This window comes from Hypanus sabinus, chromosome 28 (genome assembly GCF_030144855.1).
Source record: "Hypanus sabinus isolate sHypSab1 chromosome 28, sHypSab1.hap1, whole genome shotgun sequence".
NCBI classification, from domain to species: domain Eukaryota; kingdom Metazoa; phylum Chordata; class Chondrichthyes; order Myliobatiformes; family Dasyatidae; genus Hypanus; species Hypanus sabinus.
The window spans coordinates 12,469,778-12,490,573 of record NC_082733.1 but is presented as its reverse complement, the minus strand read 5'-3'; the positions used below and the strand labels follow the sequence as shown (position 1 = coordinate 12,490,573).

Here is a 20,796-nt window from a genome sequence, read left to right as displayed (position 1 = left end):
GTTCAGTCTGTTTAGTGCACTTGTTGGAGCTCAATCAACGAACCAATCGACCCATCTGACCGCCACGTCGTCGCACCTGGGACCACCCCGGTGGTCTTACGAGCAGTCCAGCACACGTCCACCTTCCTCGGCCTCTCCCTCACACCAAAAACCCACGAAAACCCCTCTCCCAAGTTCCCAGCATCACAAGACAATAACATTCCCCATTGATTAACAAATGAATACAATTACTATATCAGCCATTCTAAAGCGAAACAACGGCGAGAGAAACACTTATCCAACAAAGAAGCATTCCTGCTCATAAAAAACCAAAGAAGCCATTTTGAGTAACATACACAGGACATTGTACATTTAAATTTTCAATTCAGTCATCTGAGCTTTCACTAGTTAAAGGGTCTCCGCACCTTGTGCTCGTTGTTCAACACCAGAAATGTTCCACTTGTAAGGTAGCATCTGAGCCCTTCTGAAAAAGGGGTCTTTGACCAAAACCCTTCATCATTCCAGAGACATCAGTGACTAGCACTGATTATGCAGCACCTCTGGAATGTAAAGGAACTACACTAAACATTTTTATTTGCATATGATACTAGACTTCCACCGGTTTATTCGTCACTGGGTAAAGATCACAACCTGATTATTAGAGTTGCTCAGGGTTTGCTTTCAGTAACCTGACGTGGGAAATTTTATAACAGGACACACCCCACAATTAAACACAACAGCATGCTGTACTTGTCGAAGGGTGCTTTGTGAAGGCAGAAAGTCAAGCCACACACCCAGCAGCCGGCTCTTTATCTACTGACTCCCCACCAACTCACAACCACACCCTTTCATTCCACCCACAATCCCATCAATTCCCACCGGATTCTACCCACAGCCTGAGGATAACTTGCAGTGGCCAACCCATTCGTCTTAGGGATGTGGGAAGAAACAGAAATCATGGCCCCCCCCCCCCCGAAGGAACCTTGCATGGTCACAGGGAGAAAGTGCAAACCCTACACAGGCAGCACTGGAGGTTGGAATTGAGCCCAAGCGCTTGGAATTTGATGCAGCAGCACTACAGCACAAACACAGGCCCTTTGCCCCAACAAGTCCATGCTGACCATTGTACCCGCCTTGTTAGTCCCAATTCCCTGTATTCATCCCATAGCTCTATAAACGCATACCCCTTTACGCAGCCATGATCTTACTGAAGGACAGGGCAGTCACAAGAGCGTAAGTAGAGTAAACCTGCTTCTCAGGTTTACTGCCACTGACATAAATCATGCCCCTTCGTGTAACCTATCCAAGCTTTTCTGAAATAATACTATTACATCTGCCTCAGTCACTTCTTTTTGTAGCTCACAGTCTCTGAGTAAAAAAAAGTTACCTCTTAGGTCACTTTTAAATCTTTTCCCTCTCACCCCAAGCCTTTGCCTTCTTGTTTTGTTGAAGACTTTATGGTCCATCCACTTTATCTAACCCCATCATAATTTTAAACACTTCTACGAGGTCACCCATTATTCTCATTAGCTCCAAGGAACAAATACCAAACTCTCCCTATAACTTAGGCCCTCCTGTCATAGCAACATCCTCATAAATCTTTTCTGTACTCTTCCCAATGGAACCACAATTTCTTTAAGAGCAGAGTGACCCAAGTGCAACATCACCAATATCTTATAGAACAGCCACATAACGCATCAACATGCCACGCCCATCTGTCTTTCTGTACTGCCAAGGAAGAGGAACGGTTCCTTCAAGTCAGATTCAACACACCTACTGCCGATCTGTGCTGATTCTGGGAGATGGGAAGGCCCGTGGGAGATCCTGGAACAGTCGCCGTGCCGGGCAGGGACAGGGACAGGGATCATTTATACGGTGGAGGATATGTATGTGCACCTGTAATGGCATAAAATCCCTCCACAGGTGTGTACCAAGTGAGAAACAAGAAATACTGAATTCTTCCCATTCCCCCTCCTCCACAACAAAGTTCATCTTTGATCTCAGTGCAGGAACATCAGCCACCAATGGATTTTCTCCAAAGCACAGATGTACATTTAGGGACACAAGTACAGGATGCCTATATCAATTTTACAAGAACAGGATGCTCTGAGATGCTTTAATAACTAACACTGCAAGATCCCAACCAAGCACAATAATTCCTGATGGATTTTATGCTCAAGTTGTTAGTGCAACAATGATCTATAACCTCCCGAAGAGACAACAAATGACTAGGAACAGCCTCAGTCACCTCTCTAAAGCACTGCCTGAATTGTAAACCAGCTGCACAACAAACCCAGTCCTAACCTGCAGGTGTGCCTGGGGTTCCCAAACACGTCTCATCTTTCAACCTCCTTCCAACTGCTGTGTTCGTTCTAACCAGATCCCAACATGGTTGGGACGGTTTCGTTCCTGCGAACACCACTACATCTCAGACCAAAGAGAGGGAGGGAACAGAAACAGATCCTTCCTTAGCCCCACAACAACCATGCTTTTCCCACGACTACAATCCTATTCTACCACTATTTGGTCTACAGCCTCTTTTGTCTTGGTGATTCATGTACCGGGGGAGTCTCTACCATCATGAAACATGGAGCGTTCATTCTAGATACCAGCCAGCTCCAGGTTAAAAAAAAGTTCCTTCCTCAGACGCTCTCTAAATCTCTTTTCCTATACCTCTAAACATATACCCTCTGTTTAGACACCAAGGCTATAGGCAAAGTTTCTTACTATTCATCATGTTCATGTCGCTCAATCAGGTCAGCTTTTGACCTTCTCAGCTCAAAGAAAACAAGCACAATTATGTCTCTTAACTGGAACACTTTATCCCAGTCAATCTCCTGTGCATCCTCTCCAGTCAAACTATTCTTCTGATGTTGTGGTAACCTGAACTGCATATAACATTGCACCGCAATCTCCCTGCTGTTATATTCTGTGTCTAGCTAACTGAAGCAATCACGAACTAAGACTGAATTTTTGGATGATAATGTTGAAGAGGCAGGGTACAGACGAGAACTAGGATGGACCCTTGGAGGAGACGAGAATGAACAACGCAAAAAGAAACCACTGCTGGTGACTCTGGGACAAGTAGATGCCAGCACTGGATTTACACCTTTGTGACCATGGCATATGCAAGTAATGTGCTAATTGCACAAAATAACAGGTAGACAGCACAATGGTGCAGTCAACAAATGGGCACCATGAAAACGAGAAATTGTGTAGATGCTGGAAATCCAAAACAACACAAGCACTCAAAATGCTGAAGGAACTCAGCAGGCATCTATGGAAATGAATGGACGTTCAATATTTCAGGCCGAGACCCTTATCAAGACTGAAAAGGAAGGGAGAAGATGCCAGAGGGGATGAGGGAAGATAGCTAGAAGGTGAAAGTGAAGCCAGGTGGATAGGAAATATAAAGGGCTGGAGAGCCAGTAGTGTGATAGAAGAGGAGAGTGGACCATGGGGGAAAGAAAAGGAGGAGGGGCACCAGGAGGAAGTGATAGGCAGATGAAAATAGGTAAGAAGCCAGAGGGGGCAATAGAAGAAAGGAGGGAGAGGGATTTTTTTTAAACTGGAGGGAGAAATTGATATTCATGCCATCAGGTTGGAGGGTACCCTGACAGAATACAAGGTACTGCTCCTACACTCTGAAGGTGGCTTCATTGTGGCGCAAGAGGATGCCATGGACCGACATGGGACTGAATTAAAACGTTTGGCCAGCTGGTAGTCTCGATTTAGATGAACGGAGCAGAGATGCTTGATGAAGCGGTTCGCCCAATTTATTACGAGTCCCATCAATGTCGAGAAGACCACATCTGTAGTGCTGGAAACAACAGATGACCTCAGCAGATTCACAGGTGAAGTGTTGCCTCACCTGGAACAGCCATTAGGGACCCTGAATGAAGGTGAGACACATATTTCATCAGACACAACATGCAGGAAGAATTCAGCAGGTCAGACAACATCATGGAGCAGAAAGGACTGCTGATATTTTGCATCAGGCCTAAAAATTAGACTTTATTGTGCTCCATAAATGCTGAGTTCCTCCCACATGCTGTGGGTGTTGTTCAAGATTTGTACCATTTGTAAAACCTCTTGTAAACACACTTTCAAATAAGTATGTGGGAGTATTACAAAAACGGGTGAATCAGATGACCAAACCACGACACACCTTTGGCTTAGTGACTGAATACACAAGTACTTTCCATTGCAATTGGAGGACAATTTACAATCACCTTAGCAGAAGGAGATCAAAAGTAGGTGTGGTAGCAAAATTACCAACAGCAACACTTCACTACAGATTCTTGAAGGTGTGAAAATGGAAGAATTCAAGGACTTCCAGGGAGTGAGACATGTCAAATCATGTGTCATCAACGGCAAAAGGGAGGGGACAAGGTGCCAAGCGGAAGGCAAAGTGCCTGAATTGGGAAACAGGGCTGTGAGGTTGTCACGGAGACACCGTCACATGACAAAGAGGGCTTGGAACGTAACAGGCTGTGACTCAGATTCCAAGGAATGGGAAGCAATGAATGGAACTTGGTCATGGATAGCTTCTCGTTAATGGGATTTGGACCAGAAGGGGTCCATTATACACTGAATCCCCAGCCAACACATGTCTAGCGCATGCAAATCTGCCATTTCATAATCTTTAATCGGAATGGGTTTGCTCTAAGGTTCTCCACAAAACCAGTGAGGGATTAGTATAGAAAAATACCACAGTTCTCCCAGACGCTGACCGCCAATTCACTTTGAGCATCGAATGACCCATGTTGAATCTCTCTCTTTTGCACATCATTAAATTCCGCTGCCTTTATCCAAACAAATGGGAGCCTGGCCTTGCCTTTCCCCGACCTTCATTAAACAACTTAAAGATCAGGCTGTTCCAGTCCCCTTTGGTGCCCCTATCTTTGTGCTCAGCAATCTCATTCCATGCTGCTTTATCAGGAGACAGCTCTTCCCTTCAGAATGGAAAGAAGAGGACAAATGGAATACAAGGCCTAACGTGAATAGAAAATCACTACCCGAGTTCCAAGCCATCTTTGGACTACTTTTGAAGCGGACTCACTATGTGAAAAACGTGGTAGCCGATATGCACAGAGCAAGATCCCACAACAAGATGAATTTCCTCTGCTGGAGTCACTTGGAGAATAAATATTGGTCAGACCACCCTTTCTCTTATTTAAATAGTGTCATGCCCTTCAAAAGCAAGCACAAACTCAGTTTAACAGCTCATCCAAATGATTCTGTCCTCTGAAATCAGTCAATGAGGAAATGGAAGGGTGGGTTAGCAAGTTTGCAGATGCCATCAAGGTTGGTGGTGGTGTAGATAGCGTAGAAGGTTTCTGTACATCACAAGAAGACACTGATAGGATGTAAAGCTGGACTGAGAAGTGGCAAGTGAAGTCCAATCCAAAAAGATGTGAAGTGCTTCACTTTGGAAGTTCAAACTTCCAGACAGAGTACAGGGTTAATGGCAGGATTCTTAGCAGTGTGGAGGAACAGAGGGGTCTCGGTGTTCATATCCATAAATCCCCCAAGGTTGCAAATTGATTGGTTAAAGTGTAAGGTGGTTTGGTCTTCATTAGTCAGGGGACAGTGTTTAACAGCCGCAAAGTAGAGTTCAGCTCTATAAGCTCTGGTTAGATCACACTTGGAGTAATGTGTTCCATTCTGCTATCCCCATTGTAGGACGTGGAAGCTTTAGAGAGGGTGAAGAGGAAATTTACCAGGATGCTGCTTGGTTCACAGAGCACGTCATGAGAATAAGTTGAGCTTTTCTCATTGAAGTGGTGGAGGGGGAGAGGTGACTTGCCAGAGGTGTACAAGATAAGAAGGAACATTGATAGTGACAACCAGCGCCTTTTTCCCAGGGCAGAAATGGCTAATACAAGAGGGCACAATTTTACAGCAACTGAAGGAAAGTATGGGGGGAACGTTAGGAGTAGGTTTGTATGCATGGAATGGGCTGCCAAGGCAGGTGGCAGAGGTAGATATATAAAAACACTTAATAGCTGAAGTGATTTGAAAGGTTGGTCATGGCCTGAATGAACTCCTACCTAACAAGGAAATGGACCCGCTGCAATTTGCCTACTAACGGTGAGACAGATTGGTTGGTTGAGTGGTGTCACAACAACCTTGCACTCAACATCAGTAAGACCTAGGAATTGATTGTGGACTTCAAGATGGGGAAATTGAGGCAACACACACCAGTCCTCAGAGGGATCAGCAGTGGAAAGGGTGAGCAGTTTCAAGTTCCTACGTGTCAATATCCCTGAAGACGTATCTTTGGCCCAACATACTGATGCAAGGACAAAGGCGGCATGACGGTGGCGGAGAACTTGTCCGCAGAAATGGACCATGTGAATTTAAAAGCAGTGTGGTATTTGGAGGGAAAGCGTTTAGAAATTGATGAGCTCAGTCTGAGTGCATGAAGCAGCACCAATGCAGTCAACAAAGTAGCACAGAAAGATTCGGGGAAATATTACTGGGAAAGGCTTGGAACACGCACTGTCCAGCATCACCAGTGAAACAGTGGGTGTAGCTGGGGCCCATGCAGTTGTCCATGGCTACCTCAGACATAGGTGCTGCCTGGCCCACTGAGTTCCTGCAGTCCAGGGGTTCCCAACCTGGGGTTCACAGACCCTTTGTTTAACAGTCAGGGTCCATAGCATAAAAAGGTTGGGAACCTCTGGCCTAGAGCTTGGAGTTCAATCTGACCCTTTCCACTCACTAAGCTCTCCATTTTTCTTTCATCTGTATTCCTATGTCAGAGTCTCAGAATCAGGTGTCCTATCACTGACGTTCCTTATGTTGTGAAATTTGTTGTTTTACAGCAGTTGTTATAAAGAACTAAATTAGCTCAAGAAATATACCGAATATATAAACATTAAACAAGTAGGGCAGAAAGAGAGCAAAAGTGTTGAGATAGTGTTCATAGGTTGTTTCATTGTTACTTCAGAAATCTGACAACAGGTCAACCTGTTGAATGTCTGCCCTGAGGCTCCTGTACCTCCTCTCTGTTGGTAGCAATAAGAGAATGTGTTTTTGGGCGACGGGGATCCTTCATCTCCAGCCCTTGACCTTTCACCTCTCACCGTGTGGCTTGTCCTCCTTCCTCTACCCCTCCCTTTTTTTTAAATCTGGCACCTCCCCCCTTCCCTTACAGCCCTAAAGGACCCGATTCTCGACCCAAAACACTGACTGTTTATTCATTTCCATAGATGCTGGTTGACCCGCTGAGATCCTCCAACATTTTGTGAGTTGTTCGGGGGTGGACTGAAGCTGGAGTAGGTTAAAAGGGCGGCACAACATTGTGGGACAAAGGGTCTTTACTGTTCTATGTCCCATATCACCCATTACTAGAACAGGTACAGCAGGCAGCATCAGACGTTCTGGCACAGAAAAGGTCCACGTAACACACATTAGTCATCACACTGATATCAGAAAATAAAGTTGGATAAGGCCCAGAAGTCTCATTCAACTCAATAAAAGAAAATACAGGACTCATGACATCATTCTGTCCACCCTAGATAAAAAATACTCCCTAGTGCCTCATCACCTTCAGAACTGGGTCTGCAGGACATCATTCCGAAAGGATATAGAAACGCAGAAAACCTACAGCACAATACAGGCCCTTCTGCCAACAAAGCTGTGCCAAACATGTCCTTACCTTAGAAATTACCTAGGGTTACCCATAGCCCTCTGTTTTTTTGAGCTCCATGTACCTGTCCAGGAGTCTCTTAAAAGACCCTATCGTATCCTCCTCCACCACCATCACTGGCAGCCCATTCCATGCACTCACCACTCCCTGCGCAAAAAACTTACCCCAAAATCTCTTCTGTACCTACTTCCAAGCACCTTAAAACTGTGCCCTCTCGTACTAGCCATTTCAGGCCAGGGAAAAAGTCTCTGACGATCAATGCCTCTCATCATCTTGTACACCTCTATCAGGTCACCTCTCATCCTTTGTCACTCCAAGGAAAAAAGGCTGAGTTCACTCAACCTATTCTCATAAGGCATGCTCCCCAATCCAGGCAACATCCTTGTAAATCTCCTCTGCACCCTTTCTATGGTTTCCACGTCCTTCCTGTAGTGAGGAGACCAGAACTGAACACAGTACTCCAAGTGGGGTCTGACCAGGGTCCTATATAGCTGCAACATTACCTCTCGGCTCCTAAACTCAAATATATCCAAATATCTCAACAAAATAATTTTCAACAATTTAATGCTGAACACAAGCAAAATAACGGAGCTGCTACAAACCAGAAGTCTGTAAAATGGTCAGCAGGCTGGCCGGAATCTGTGTGGAGAGAAAGTTAACGTCTCAAATGAAGGACCGTTTATTGGAACTGGAGAAATAGAGCGTGTGGAGAATGGGGAGGACACTATGGATGGAGCTCATTCAGAGTTGACTTTAAAAAGGTAGGGATGAATGATAGTGAAAATGAAACAAAAAGCTCATACAGCAGGAAGTCTAATAAGGAATATTTTTCTTAAGTCAATTGTAAAACAAGGAACGACTGCCAGAAATATGAAAAAAAAACTAGTGTGGTCTGAGGCCCTGCCACAATTGCAAGAAAGGAATCAATTGTAAGGTTGCAGGGGAAAAAAACAAGTCAAATTAAAGGCCATTGATCTAAAACAATAATCATTTTGCTATTTTCTTTCTTTAAAATTTCATAATTCTAACACCTGCAGACTTGAGTGTGCTGGTATCAGATTTGGGGCATATACAAGCTGCCATTGAAACCAGACCACTCAGAGGAACACTTTTCAAATGGGGGGGTAAAGGGTTAAATCAAGCCAGATTTCACTTTTTATTCTCCCAAATGCGAATATAGAAAATATAAAAGATGAGGAAATTAACATGTAAATGATTCAAACGTTGGTGCACTATTTCCTCAGAACAAGGCCATTCCAGGACAACGGCCAGAAGCAATTCTCTATCCACACAGCTGAGCGGCTGGGAAGATGATGGAAATACTAAAAATCTCATTTCTTAGACTTATGTCAACAATCTGAAGAGTTTGTGAGACCATGAAGTCACAAAGAACAACCACGTTTTCCAACAACTAGCAGCCTGGGTTCGAACGGCAGAATGGCCTCTCCGAGCGTGCCTGGGAAGCAGAGACCGAAAGGTGAGGGAGACAGCCAGGAGTTCTGCCCGGGGTCACCTTCGCAAGCTCCTTGGAGGGTGATCCAGACCCGCAGGATCTGGGGAGAGGGTCGTCCCGAATGCCGAGGAAGGTCCCAACAAAGGAGGGGGCGACCCGGGATCGCCAATTGTTAAGTGACCCACGCTGCAGATCGGGATCGGGGCAGGAGGGCGGCGCGTATTCGGCCAAACCCGCGGTCCCGCTGCCGTCTGGGCTCATCTCGGAACAGCTGGCCGAGCCGAGAGCACGGAAACCCGGCGAGCCGAAGGGCGGCGCCGCGCTCCCAGCTTCGTTACCAGTTCAGCGGGTTGCCGCCACATTCCTGGGCTGCAGAAGCCGCAAACTCGGCGGGCTGGGGTGGGAAGAAAAGTTCCAGCTACCTCCAGCATTACGACATCGCAACAGAAGCAAAACACGCCCTGAATTTAAAGGCACCTTGAAACGACTTCACCTTCGGTGTAGAAATCAGGGGGCGATCGTAAACCCTCCACCGGCGATCAGCAATTCCTGACCCAGCGCTCGCCACGCTCGGCCAGTGACCGAACTGTACCTGGAGCTCCGAACCCCCACGTATCACCTTGCTTCCTCACCCCCCACCCCCAACCCTACCGCACCGGACCAAACATTAACCCAGCCTGCAACTGACATCTGAACGTAAGGGCACGGTTCTGGGCGAAAAACAGGAACAAAACCACGGCTCACCTATCAGACTTCACTGCCACAAGACTTCAATTCAGGAGCTCACCTCCAGCGCACATGTCCTGCCCAGCACACTGGCGGATTGCTTAGTAGTTTTGTGTTCACGCCCTCTACAACTATTGCTCCAAATCTGATGCGTGCACTTCGCAATACCTTAAAGGCACCCTGCCTTTAACTTTAAACTCTATTCTAAACGTCTAAACTTTATTCACATAAACTAAGTGCAGAAAGTACGCAGCAATACCCGATTTGCTCCGCATTCGTGGATCTTCCAGTTTATACATTCATAATGCTGTCATGTTGATATATTCTATATACAAAGCACCAATACCACTCATAGATCACAGAACAGTACCGAATAGCAACAGACCCTTCGGCCCACAGTGTCTGTGCTGGCCAGGATGCTAATTTTAACTAATCCCACGTACCTGCACATGGTCTCTAATATTTTTCCATTCCCTGCCTGATAGTGTGTGGTGTATATGTATAACTTATGTTCTGTGTTCTATTGTCTGAATCTTATGTGGGTGTAACGCTGCTGCAAGTATTTCATTGTATCTGTACTTCTTCATACTTGTATATATGACAATTTGATTTGACTTGTCTGTAAATTCTTCATCTGTGTTACCATCGTATCTGGTTCCAACACCTCCCCTGACGTTGTGTACCAGGCAGTCACCACTCTCTGTTGTGTAAAACAACTTGCTTTGTAAACTTGCTTTTAAACTTTCCCCTTTCACTCAACCTATGCCCTCTTCGATTTAACTCCTGTGGCCTCTTCGAACGGTAGCCCAACAAGTGTTTGAGAGGCTGTTACACGGGACTGAACAGAGTCCATTGGCAGCAGGGCCTGGGACTGCAGTCCTCCACTAGGCTTTTGTGTTGGTTGCAACAAGATTCAGTGTGTCCCTGAGCACACACACCTGCAGCTTGGAACGTGCCAACGTCATACAACATGGAAAAAAAGCTCCTTTGGCCAAACTGGTCCATGGCAACCACAGCATTCTCCTTGCTTTGACTGTTTTTGATCCACAACCCTCCAAGCCTCTCCCCTCCACACGCCTCTTAAAAGTTGCAGTTTTACCCACCTTGATCACTGCCTCTGGCAGCTTAATGCAGGTACTTCACTAGCCACTGTGTGAAGATGTTACCTCTCGGGTCTCTTTTAAATCTCTCCCCACTTATCTGTGCCCTCTAACTTCAGGCTCTCAACGCTGGGAGAAAGTTGAGGCACACAAAACCACTGAAAAGATTTCAAAATTATTTGGGAACTGTGAAGTTTCAATGTGCATCACCACATAAACATCAGGGAAACTTCAAAGTAAAGTTATTATTAAAGTATTTATGTATATGTTACCATATACGACCTTGAGGTTCATTTTCTTGCAGGCATTTGCAGGATAAAAAAGGAATACAATTTATGATAAGCTTCTGTATATGTAAACTAAGACTGACAACCAATCAACGTGCAAAAGAAGACAAACTGCAAATTTTTAAAAGTATACTGAGAGTATGTTGTGAAAAGTCCTTGAAAGCAAGTCTATAGCTCATAGAATCAGCTTTGTAGCTCATAGGATCAGTTCAAAGTAATGGTTATTGAAGTTGGGGAGCCTGATAGTTGTAGAGTAATACCTGTTCCTGAATTTGGTGGTGTTGGACCTAAGGTTTCTGTTACTCCTGCCCAATGGTAGTAATGAGAAGAGGACATGACCTGGATGACCTGGGGGTATTTGGTGATGAATGCTGCTTTCCTGTGGTGGCATTCTGTGTAAATGTATTCAGTGGTGGGAAGGGTTTTGCCTGTGATGGATTGGGCTGATTCCACCACTTTCTCCAACCTTGAGTATTCTCAAATTCCCACATCAGCTGGAATTGAGGCAAATCATACCTATTCTGAGGGGCTGCCTAAGCAGGTGACTTTGACAGGTCCCAAGGACATTTGAGGCGAGCTGTCTGCATGTGAGCAGAGTTTTGGAGAAAGATAAGGCAGTGCATCTTTACACAGTCAAAATACCACCACTTCTTGCCAGCCTCTCACCGGCCCAGGTAACAGTCATGTGTGTCAGGTAGAGCCGACTTCCCTAATATGGCGATGTTTTCCAGTCTTCCCTGTGCCAAGCACAGGCAGCACAGTTGGATCAGAGACTTGGGTTCAATCCAAACCTCAGGAGCTATCTGTGTGGAGTTTACAGATTCTTCCTATGACCACGTGGGTTTCCCCCAGGTGCTCCGGTTTTCTCCCACAACTCAGAGTGGTGTGGTTTGACAGGTTAATCGGCCAAAGCAAATTGCACCCAATGTGTAGGGAGTTGATGGAGAGTATGGAGCAGAGAAAAAAATAAAGTGGACATTGGATTAGTGTAAATGGGTGAGTGATAGTCAGTATAGACTCGGTGGGCTGAAGGCCTGTTTCATTGTTGTGTGACAGATTAACCCTTCACACCACTCATTGTTCCACTTCATTTCATCCAAGCTGTAGAATTAGAAACAAGACAGCCAGCGTAAGTGGAGGCACGATAACGTAGTGTGGTTTTGTTGGTATCGGTAGTTCATTTAAAGGTTAGTGCACCCTTGAAAACCGGGAGTACTATGTGGTTTGGCTTTCTATACACAGCTTTATCAGCCGGCATTGGCTGCTTTTGATAGGTAATGGTTTGCAGATATCTCAACCTCTACTTTTTTATGATACAAACTGTACAGTATCTGGTGGTGACGGTTATTATGGATATTAGGCACAACTGGATCACTTGGACAATAGAATTTGTGGAACAGCAAAGATAGTTTAGTCTTGGACTGGGCTGGGACGGAGATGGTGAAGTGGATATTCCTAACCTTCCAGCTAAGAAGGCACCAATCCTGGTGCTGAAGCTGGAATTATGGGATTTCATTTACTGGGGCTGGGAATGCATATGCTTCTGCAACTAAAAAATGGGAACACAGACATTACCAAGGTTCAGGCTGGGAACACAGACATTCTGAAGATTGAGGCTGGGAACACAGACATTCCAGAGACTGAATGAGGGCACACTGCCATTCTGGGGCCAAGACTGGACTGCTGTAGCTGGCACTGGGAACACAGATTCCTGCGATAGGCATTGGGAACACAAAAAATCCCAAGCTTGGCACAGGCACTTTGCGGAGCTGAGACTAAAATTCTGGGATGGAGTTTAGGTACAGGGATGTTTCCAGGCCTGAAACAGGAAACACAGTGATTCCTGGGCTGACTTTAAAAGCATGAAGCCAGAATGCACTTACATCAATCGTGCTTATATTCATATCAAAACAGAAAATGCTGATAGATCCCGTTTAGTACTTCCACTTCCAGTACCCACTGTATTTTGCTTATGTTTAACTTTGTTATCAGTGTTAGGTTGAACCTTACTTTACTATTTCCCAACTATTCTACTTTCACAATTATATGGCCTGACATGTAAAATTAAGCAATGCCTCATTCTCTTTTTGACTAAAGGCACATTAATCCCTGAACAAGTTCTGGAAGCATTCGAAATTATGTTCTCTCTTTGGTATTATGCAATGTATTTATTCTAAACTGTTGTAGGGTATTTAAAGTCACCCATGATTACTTGTGTTTAGTTAAATCTCTCTGAGCATTCTGCAATACACACCCCAGCACATCTCCACTTAATTTAGACATGACAGTATGCCAACATTATTTCTTAACTTTCTCCAAATGGTTTCATGAAATTCTTTCAATTAATTCTACTGCTTTTGTCCAACACATCTCCCTTAAAAACTACTAAAACAAGGAGCTTTACCCTTCCAGCATCATTATCACTGCCTTCTGGTTATTAATGGTACAAACTCTAGTTTTGTTTTGAAAGTTTTGAAACATTGGAAATTCTGGTTTCTCGAATGCCAAACCCTACTCATTTTCCATAGTTTCACTGATATACTTTGCCTCTAAATGCTACAAAACTATCACCCCTGATATTTTATTTCATTTTATTCCTTTTCTCCTCAAGATTTTTCTCAATCATTTTAGCTAATTTGATTTGATAGATTCATTAACTCCATTGAGTCTCAGACGATAACATCGCCAACATCTTTGCATATTAGTATTATTGTTACCATTTATATGCTTTCCATTAAGGGCCAGGAAATGGCTGAAATTTGGGTACAATCTTCCCTTGCAGAAATTCCTCTTATAAGGCACAGTAGCACAGCTAGCAGAACTGCTTACTCGTGGCACCTGCAACCCATGTTCAATTCTGGCCAGTGGACTGTCTGTATGAAGTTTTGTACGTTCTCCCTGTGACTGTGTGGATTTCCTCAGGTGCTCTGGTTACCTCCCACATTTTCAAGACGTACTTTGGTTGATTAATTGGCAACTACAGATTGCCCAGACCTCAAAAGGAACTGGTAAAGTCTGTGGGGAGGTGGGGGAGGGGAACAGTTTGTGGGGAGAATAAAACCAGATTTGTGTAGGATTCCTTTATATAGGTACTTGATGGTTGATGCAGACTTGATGTCAGCAGGGTCTGTTTCTCTGCTGGTTAACTGTCTAATTCTACTTAAACGTTAAAATTGCAAACATTTCCTTCACACACCATTTCCGCGATTATCTTTCCTGATTTTTTTTTTGGATTTAATGCCATCTCCCTAAATTTATTCTGCTGTATCTCAAATGTATTTCAAAGCATATGGCATTAGTTCCTATAGGCACTTGGGTTGCCAGTTATTCTCCCACCTTTCCACCATGTACTTTCTAGAAAGGGCAATACAAAGCACTAAATAAAGGCCTAACAGGGCTTTATAATGATTAATCATGACTTTCTTGCTCTTGTCACTCAACCGATAAATCTCAGGATTCTGCATACTCTGTCAACCTGTCCTGTTACTTCCAACATCCACACATACAAAGTTCCAGACTTCTTTCCCCTTTAGAATTGTAGCAGCAAACACAAAATGCTGGAGAAACTCAGCAGGCCAGGCAGTATCTATGAAAAAGAGTAAATAGTTGAGGGTCTCGGCCTGGAACTCTTCATCATGACTTCTGGTGTTTTAGAATTGTAGCCTTGGCTTATGTGTCATCTTTTCTACCAAAATGCAACATTATGCATGTCTCTTCACTTGCGTCCATTTGCCACCTACCTGACCAATGCATCTGCCTGTTTCCTATTATTATCTTCCTTGCAGTATTGTGTTGTCTTAGATTTTGGAATTTTGCCCTGTGCACTAAATCCAAGTTATTATATACACTCAATGGCCACTTTATTAGGTACACCTGCTCATTAATGCAAATATCTAATCAGCCAATCATGTGGCAGCAGCTCAATGCATAAAAGCATACAGACATGGTCAAGGGGCTTAATTGTTGTTCAGACCAAATATCATCATGGGGAAAAAATATGATCTAACTGACTGTGGAATGATTGCTGGTGCCAGATGAGGTGGTTTGAGTACCTCAGAAACTGCTGATTTCCTGGGAATTTTCTGCACAGCAGTCTCAAGAGTTCACTGAAAATGGTGCGAGAAACAAAAAAAAAATCAGTGAGCAGTAGGTCTGTGGGTGAAAGTGCTTTGCTAACAAGAGAGGTCAGAGGAGAATAGCCAGACTGGCTCAAGTTGACAGGAAAACGAAAGTAACTCAAATAACCATGTGTTACAACAGTGGTGTGCAGAAGAGTATCTCTGAACACACAATACATCAAATCTTGAAACGGATGAGTTACAGCAGCAGAAAACCACGAGCATACTCAGTGGCCACTTTCTTATGTGGAGAATGTACCTAATGAAGTGGTCACTGAGTGTATTAATAATATATTAAATAAAGATTACCATTGTACACTTTATTACTGTATGAGAAGCAAACTTAATCAGAATCAGGTTTATTATCACCGGCATCTGACATGAAATTTGTTAACTTAGCAGCAGTTCAATGCAATACATAATATAGTAAAAAAATAAGTAAATCTTATTCAGTATACTTTATACAGTATATATGTAGATTAGATTAAATATCATGCAAAACAACAGAAATAATATATATTTAAAAAAGTGTGAGGTAGTGTCCAAGGGTTCAATATCCATTTAGGAATTGGATGGCAGAGGGGAAGAAGCTGTTCCTGAATCACTGAGTGTGTGCCTTCAGGCTTCTGTACCTCCTACCTGATAGTAACAGTAGAAAAGGGCATGTCCTAGGTGCTGGAGGTCCTTAATAATGGATGCTGCCTTTCTGAGACACTGCTCCTTGAAGATGTCCTGAGTACTTTGTAGGCTAGTACCCAGGATGGAGCTGACTAGATTTACAACCCTCTGAAGCTTCTTTCAGACCTGAGCAGTAGCCCCCCACCCCCCATACCAAACAGTGATGCAGCCTGTCAGAATGCTCTCCACGGTACATCAATAGAAGTTTTTGAGTGTATCTGTTGACATACCAAACCTTTTCAAACTCCTAGTAAAGTATAGCTGCTGTCTTACTTTCTTTATAACTGCATAGATATGTTGGGACCAGGTTAGATCCTCAGAGACCTTGACACCCAGGAACTTGAAGCTGCTCACTCTCTCCACTTCTGATCCTTCTATGAGGATTGGTGTGTGTTCCTTCATTTTATCCTTCCTGAAGTCCACAATTAGCTCTTTCGTCTTACTGACGTTGAATGCCAGGTTGTTGCTGTGGCACCACTCCACTAGTGGGCATATCTTACTCCTGTAATCTGTCACATCACCACCTGATTTTCTACCAACAATGGTTGTATTGTCAGCAAATTTATAGATGGTATTTGAGCTATGCCTAGCCACACAGTCATGGGTATATAGAGAGTAGAGCAGTGGGCTAAGCACACACCCCTGAAGTGCACCAGCGTTGATCATCATCAAGGAGGAGATGTTATCACCAATCTGCACAGATTGTGCTCTTCCGGTTGGGAAGTAGAGGATCCAATTGCAGAGGAAAGTACAGAGGCCCAGGTTCTGCAACTTCTCAATCAGGATTGTGGGAATGATGGTATTAAATGCTTAACTATAGTTGATGAACAGCATCCTGACATAGGTGTTTGTGTTGTCTGGGTGATCTAAAACCGTGTGGAGAGCCATTGAGATTGCATCTCAATGTTAGTATTAGATTATGCGCCTGCCGCTTGGCTTTCTTTCAAAGGGTGGGGGGAGGGGGGAGGGATCTTTTTTCACGCTTTTGATTTTTATTTTTTTGCTTTTAGTTTATGGGCCGACTTTAAATTATTAATATTGTTGAGGTGTCATGTTCTCCGGTTGCTCCTGAATCAATTTTCCTTCTTCCTGAATTATGGGTTATGTGTCTTTGTAACCTTTTATGATATACACAACAAATATTGGCATGATGGATAAATCTATTAACTTTATTTCTTGGAATACTAATGGTTTAAATCATCCGATTAAACGTAAAAAAATATTTAAAGTATTCCATAGATTGAATGCTAATATTATTTTTGCACAGGAGACCCATATTAGGAGGGAGGATAATCAGCGTTTTTTTAGGTTCTGGAAGGGTCAACAATTTCACTCGAACTGTACCGCCAAAATTAGGGGTGTGTCTATTTTTATAGACCCCTCAATTTCGTTTACACATCAAGAAATTATTTCTGATCCACAGGGCAGATTTTTGTTGATAACTGGTTCACTTTTTAGTCAAAAAGTGGTTCTAGTTAATATTTATGCTCCAAACTTTGACTGCCCTGAATTTTTTAAACGTTTATTTACTTCCCTTCCTAATCTAAATGAATATATGTTGATAATGGGTGGAGATTTTAATTGTTGTTTGAATCCTTCGATGGATAGATCTAAACCTATCCGTACTCTTCCAAATAGATCAGCCTTACTTATTAATTCTTTTATGGTTGATTCAGGAATCACTGAAATATGGCGGTTTTTGAACCCTAAAGATAAAGAATTTTCATTTTTTTCACATGTGTATCATAGCTATTCTAGAATTGACTATTTTCTTATTGATCATCGGTTATTAACGGATGTTATTGATTGTAAATATGATTCTATTACTATTTCAGATCATGCACCTTTGAAGTTATTTATTAAGACTTCGGACTTTTCCAATAATATTAGATCTTGGAGACTTAACGCTACTTTGCTTCAAGACCCAGAATTTATCACCTACATAAAACAGCAAATTGACTTGTTTTTCTCAACAAACTATACTGAAGAAATCGACAGAGGAATACTTTGGGATTCTTTTAAGGCTTTTATCCGTGGACAAATTATCTCATATTCTGTTGGTAAAAGAAAACAAAGATATTTAGATATTGCTTTATTAGTGGATAAAATTAAGGAAATTGATAAGATTTATTCCGTGACTCCTAACAAAGAACTTTATAAGAAGAGAGTTGAGCTTCAAATGGAACATAGTTTACTGTTATCTTCTTCAATTGAAAATCAATTAATTAGGATCAGGGCTCAATTCTACATTCATAGTGATCGAACTGGTAAACTGTTAGCTAATCAATTAAAAGCTATTTCGACTAGGCGATAAATTATTAAAATTCATAAACAAGACGGTAATTTAACTACTGATCATAAAGAAATCAATAATACTTTTCAAGATTTTTATAAATCTTTATATCAATCAGAATTTGATGGTGACCTGTCCATGATGGATAATTTTTTTTAACAATTTGAATATTCCTAAACTGATAGATGAAGATCGTAGCTTGTTAGATGCTCCTATCTCTATGGCTGAAATAGGAGAGGCTATCTCATCAAGAATTTTTTAAAACTTTTTCTTCTTTGCTTTCCCCTTGGTTATGTGAAATCTTTAATGATGCGTTTGCTAAGAAGAGATTACCTCAATCTTTTTATGAAGCTACTATCTCTCTAATTCTTAAAAAAGATAAAGATCCTACTTTATGTGCATCTTATCGCCCTATATCATTATTAAATGTAGATTCTAAGATTCTTACAAAAATTTTAGCCATTAGATTAGAAAAGGTACTATCACAGATTATTTCAGTAGATCAAACTGGTTTTATTAGGAATCGGTATTCCTTTTTTAATGTTAGAAAATTGATTAATATAATTTATACTTCATCACCCACAATCCCAGAATGTGTTATCTCATTAGATGCTGAAAAAGCTTTTGATAGAGTTGAATGGACATACTTATTTAATACATTGAGAAATTTTAATTTTAGTCCCAACTTCATATCATGGATTAAATTAATATATTATAAACCTGTTGCTTCTGTTCTTACAAATAATTATAGATCCTCTTTTTTTCAATTATCTCGTGGTACGAGACAAGGTTGTCCCTTAAGTCCTTTATTATTTAATATCGCATTAGAACCTTTAGCCATTGCTATTCGTGAATCTCCTAATATTTTTGGTATTACCCGTAATGAGAAGTTATACAAATTATCACTTTATGCTGATGACTTGCTGTTATATATTTCTGATCCTGACAGGTCTATTCCCGCTATTTTATTCTTGTTGGCTCAATTTGGTAGCTTTTCTGGTTATAAACTAAACTTGGATAAGAGTGAATTATTTCCCTTAAACGCACAAACTTTATTGAATGACAGGATACCATTTAAAGTTGTTACTGATAACTTTACCTATTTAGGTATAAAAATTACCAAGAAATATAAAGATTTATTTAGACTGAATTTTTTACCTATGCTTCATCAAATTCAACAACTTACTACAAGATGGTCTCCCTTATTCTTATCATTAATTGGTCAGATTAATGCTATTAAAATGATGATTTTACCGAAATTCTTATACTTATTTCAAGCCTTACCAATTTTTATTCCCAAATCTTTTTTCGACAACATTGATTCAAAAATTTCCTCATTTGTGTGGCAAAATAAAAACCCCAGGTTAAGTAAAAAACAATTACAAAAATCTAAAAAAGATGGTGGTTTAGCTTTACCTAATTTTAGATTTTATTATTGGGCAAATAATATTCGTAACTTAATGTATTGGAAATTAGATTTGGATTCGCCACTGCGCCCGCAGTGGGTAAATTTGGAATGTAACGAGGTAAAGGGATATTCTCTATTCTCTGTTCTTGGTTCTTTTCTTCCTGCTGATTTAGTTAAATTCAATAAACAGATATCTAATCCTGTTATCAAACATACATTACGAATTTGGTTTCAATTTCGTAAGTTTTTTACTCTGAAAAACTTTGTTCTTGATAGCCCTATCTTACTTAATTTTTTTTTCAAACCTTCCTGGACAGATCAAGCTTTTAGCATATGGAAAAGGAAAGGTATAAAATGTTTTCGTGATCTTTTTTTTTGAAGATACTTTGATGTCCTTTGACCAACTTTCCAACAAATTTAAATTACCTAAATCTAATTTTTTCAGATATCTACAAATCAGAAATTTCTTACATAAAGTTCTACCATCTTTTCCCAATTCAACTTCAGTGGATTTCTCAGATTTGATTTTTACCTTAAACCCTTGTCAGAAGGGATTAGTAGCTTTTATTTATAATATGATTATGAAGATACAACCAGAAATATCAGATAGAATTAAACAAGAATGGGAAAAAGAACTTCGATATAATATTTCAACTGATAAATGGGAAAAAATTTTACAAATGGTTAATTCCTCTTCTATATGTGCTAAACATGCTTTAATACAATTTAAAATTGTACATAGAGCTTATATGTCTAAAGATAAGCTTGCTCGATTTTACTCTTATATTAACCCTCAATGTGACAGGTGTCATCTAGAAGTGGCTTCATTGACCCACATGTTTTGGTCATGTCCCACTTTACATAACTATTGGAAGGATATATTTGTTACCATTTCTTCTATTTGGAATATCGATTTACAACCTCATTTCATTACTGCAATTTTTGGTATACCAAATGAGGATGGTATTCAGTTTTCCCCTTCAATCAGACGAATGATTGCTTTTGTAACATTAATGGCCAGAAGGTCTATATTACAAAACTGGAAAGAAGTAAGTCCTCCTACCACGACTCAGTGGCTTTTTCAAACTATTTCTTAT

At 41.6% G+C, this 20,796-nt stretch overlaps 1 protein-coding gene across 7 annotated transcripts in view; it reads right to left on the bottom strand.

The window, feature by feature from the left end:
• Window positions 1-11,115, bottom strand: part of LOC132382434 (ceramide synthase 2-like) — a 66,150-nt gene extending 55,035 nt beyond the window's left edge. For 2 of the 7 annotated variants that reach the window (XM_059952626.1, XM_059952625.1), the window contains exon 1: window positions 9,567-9,785. The gene's annotated coding sequence lies outside the window, so the exon portion shown is untranslated. Of the gene's footprint in view, window positions 1-9,511; window positions 9,527-9,566; window positions 9,786-9,833 lie in introns of those variants that run through there. The other 5 variants (XM_059952628.1, XM_059952624.1, XM_059952627.1 and 2 more) reach the window with 4 other exon arrangements.
• Between the last annotated feature and the right edge of the window lie 9,681 nt (window positions 11,116-20,796).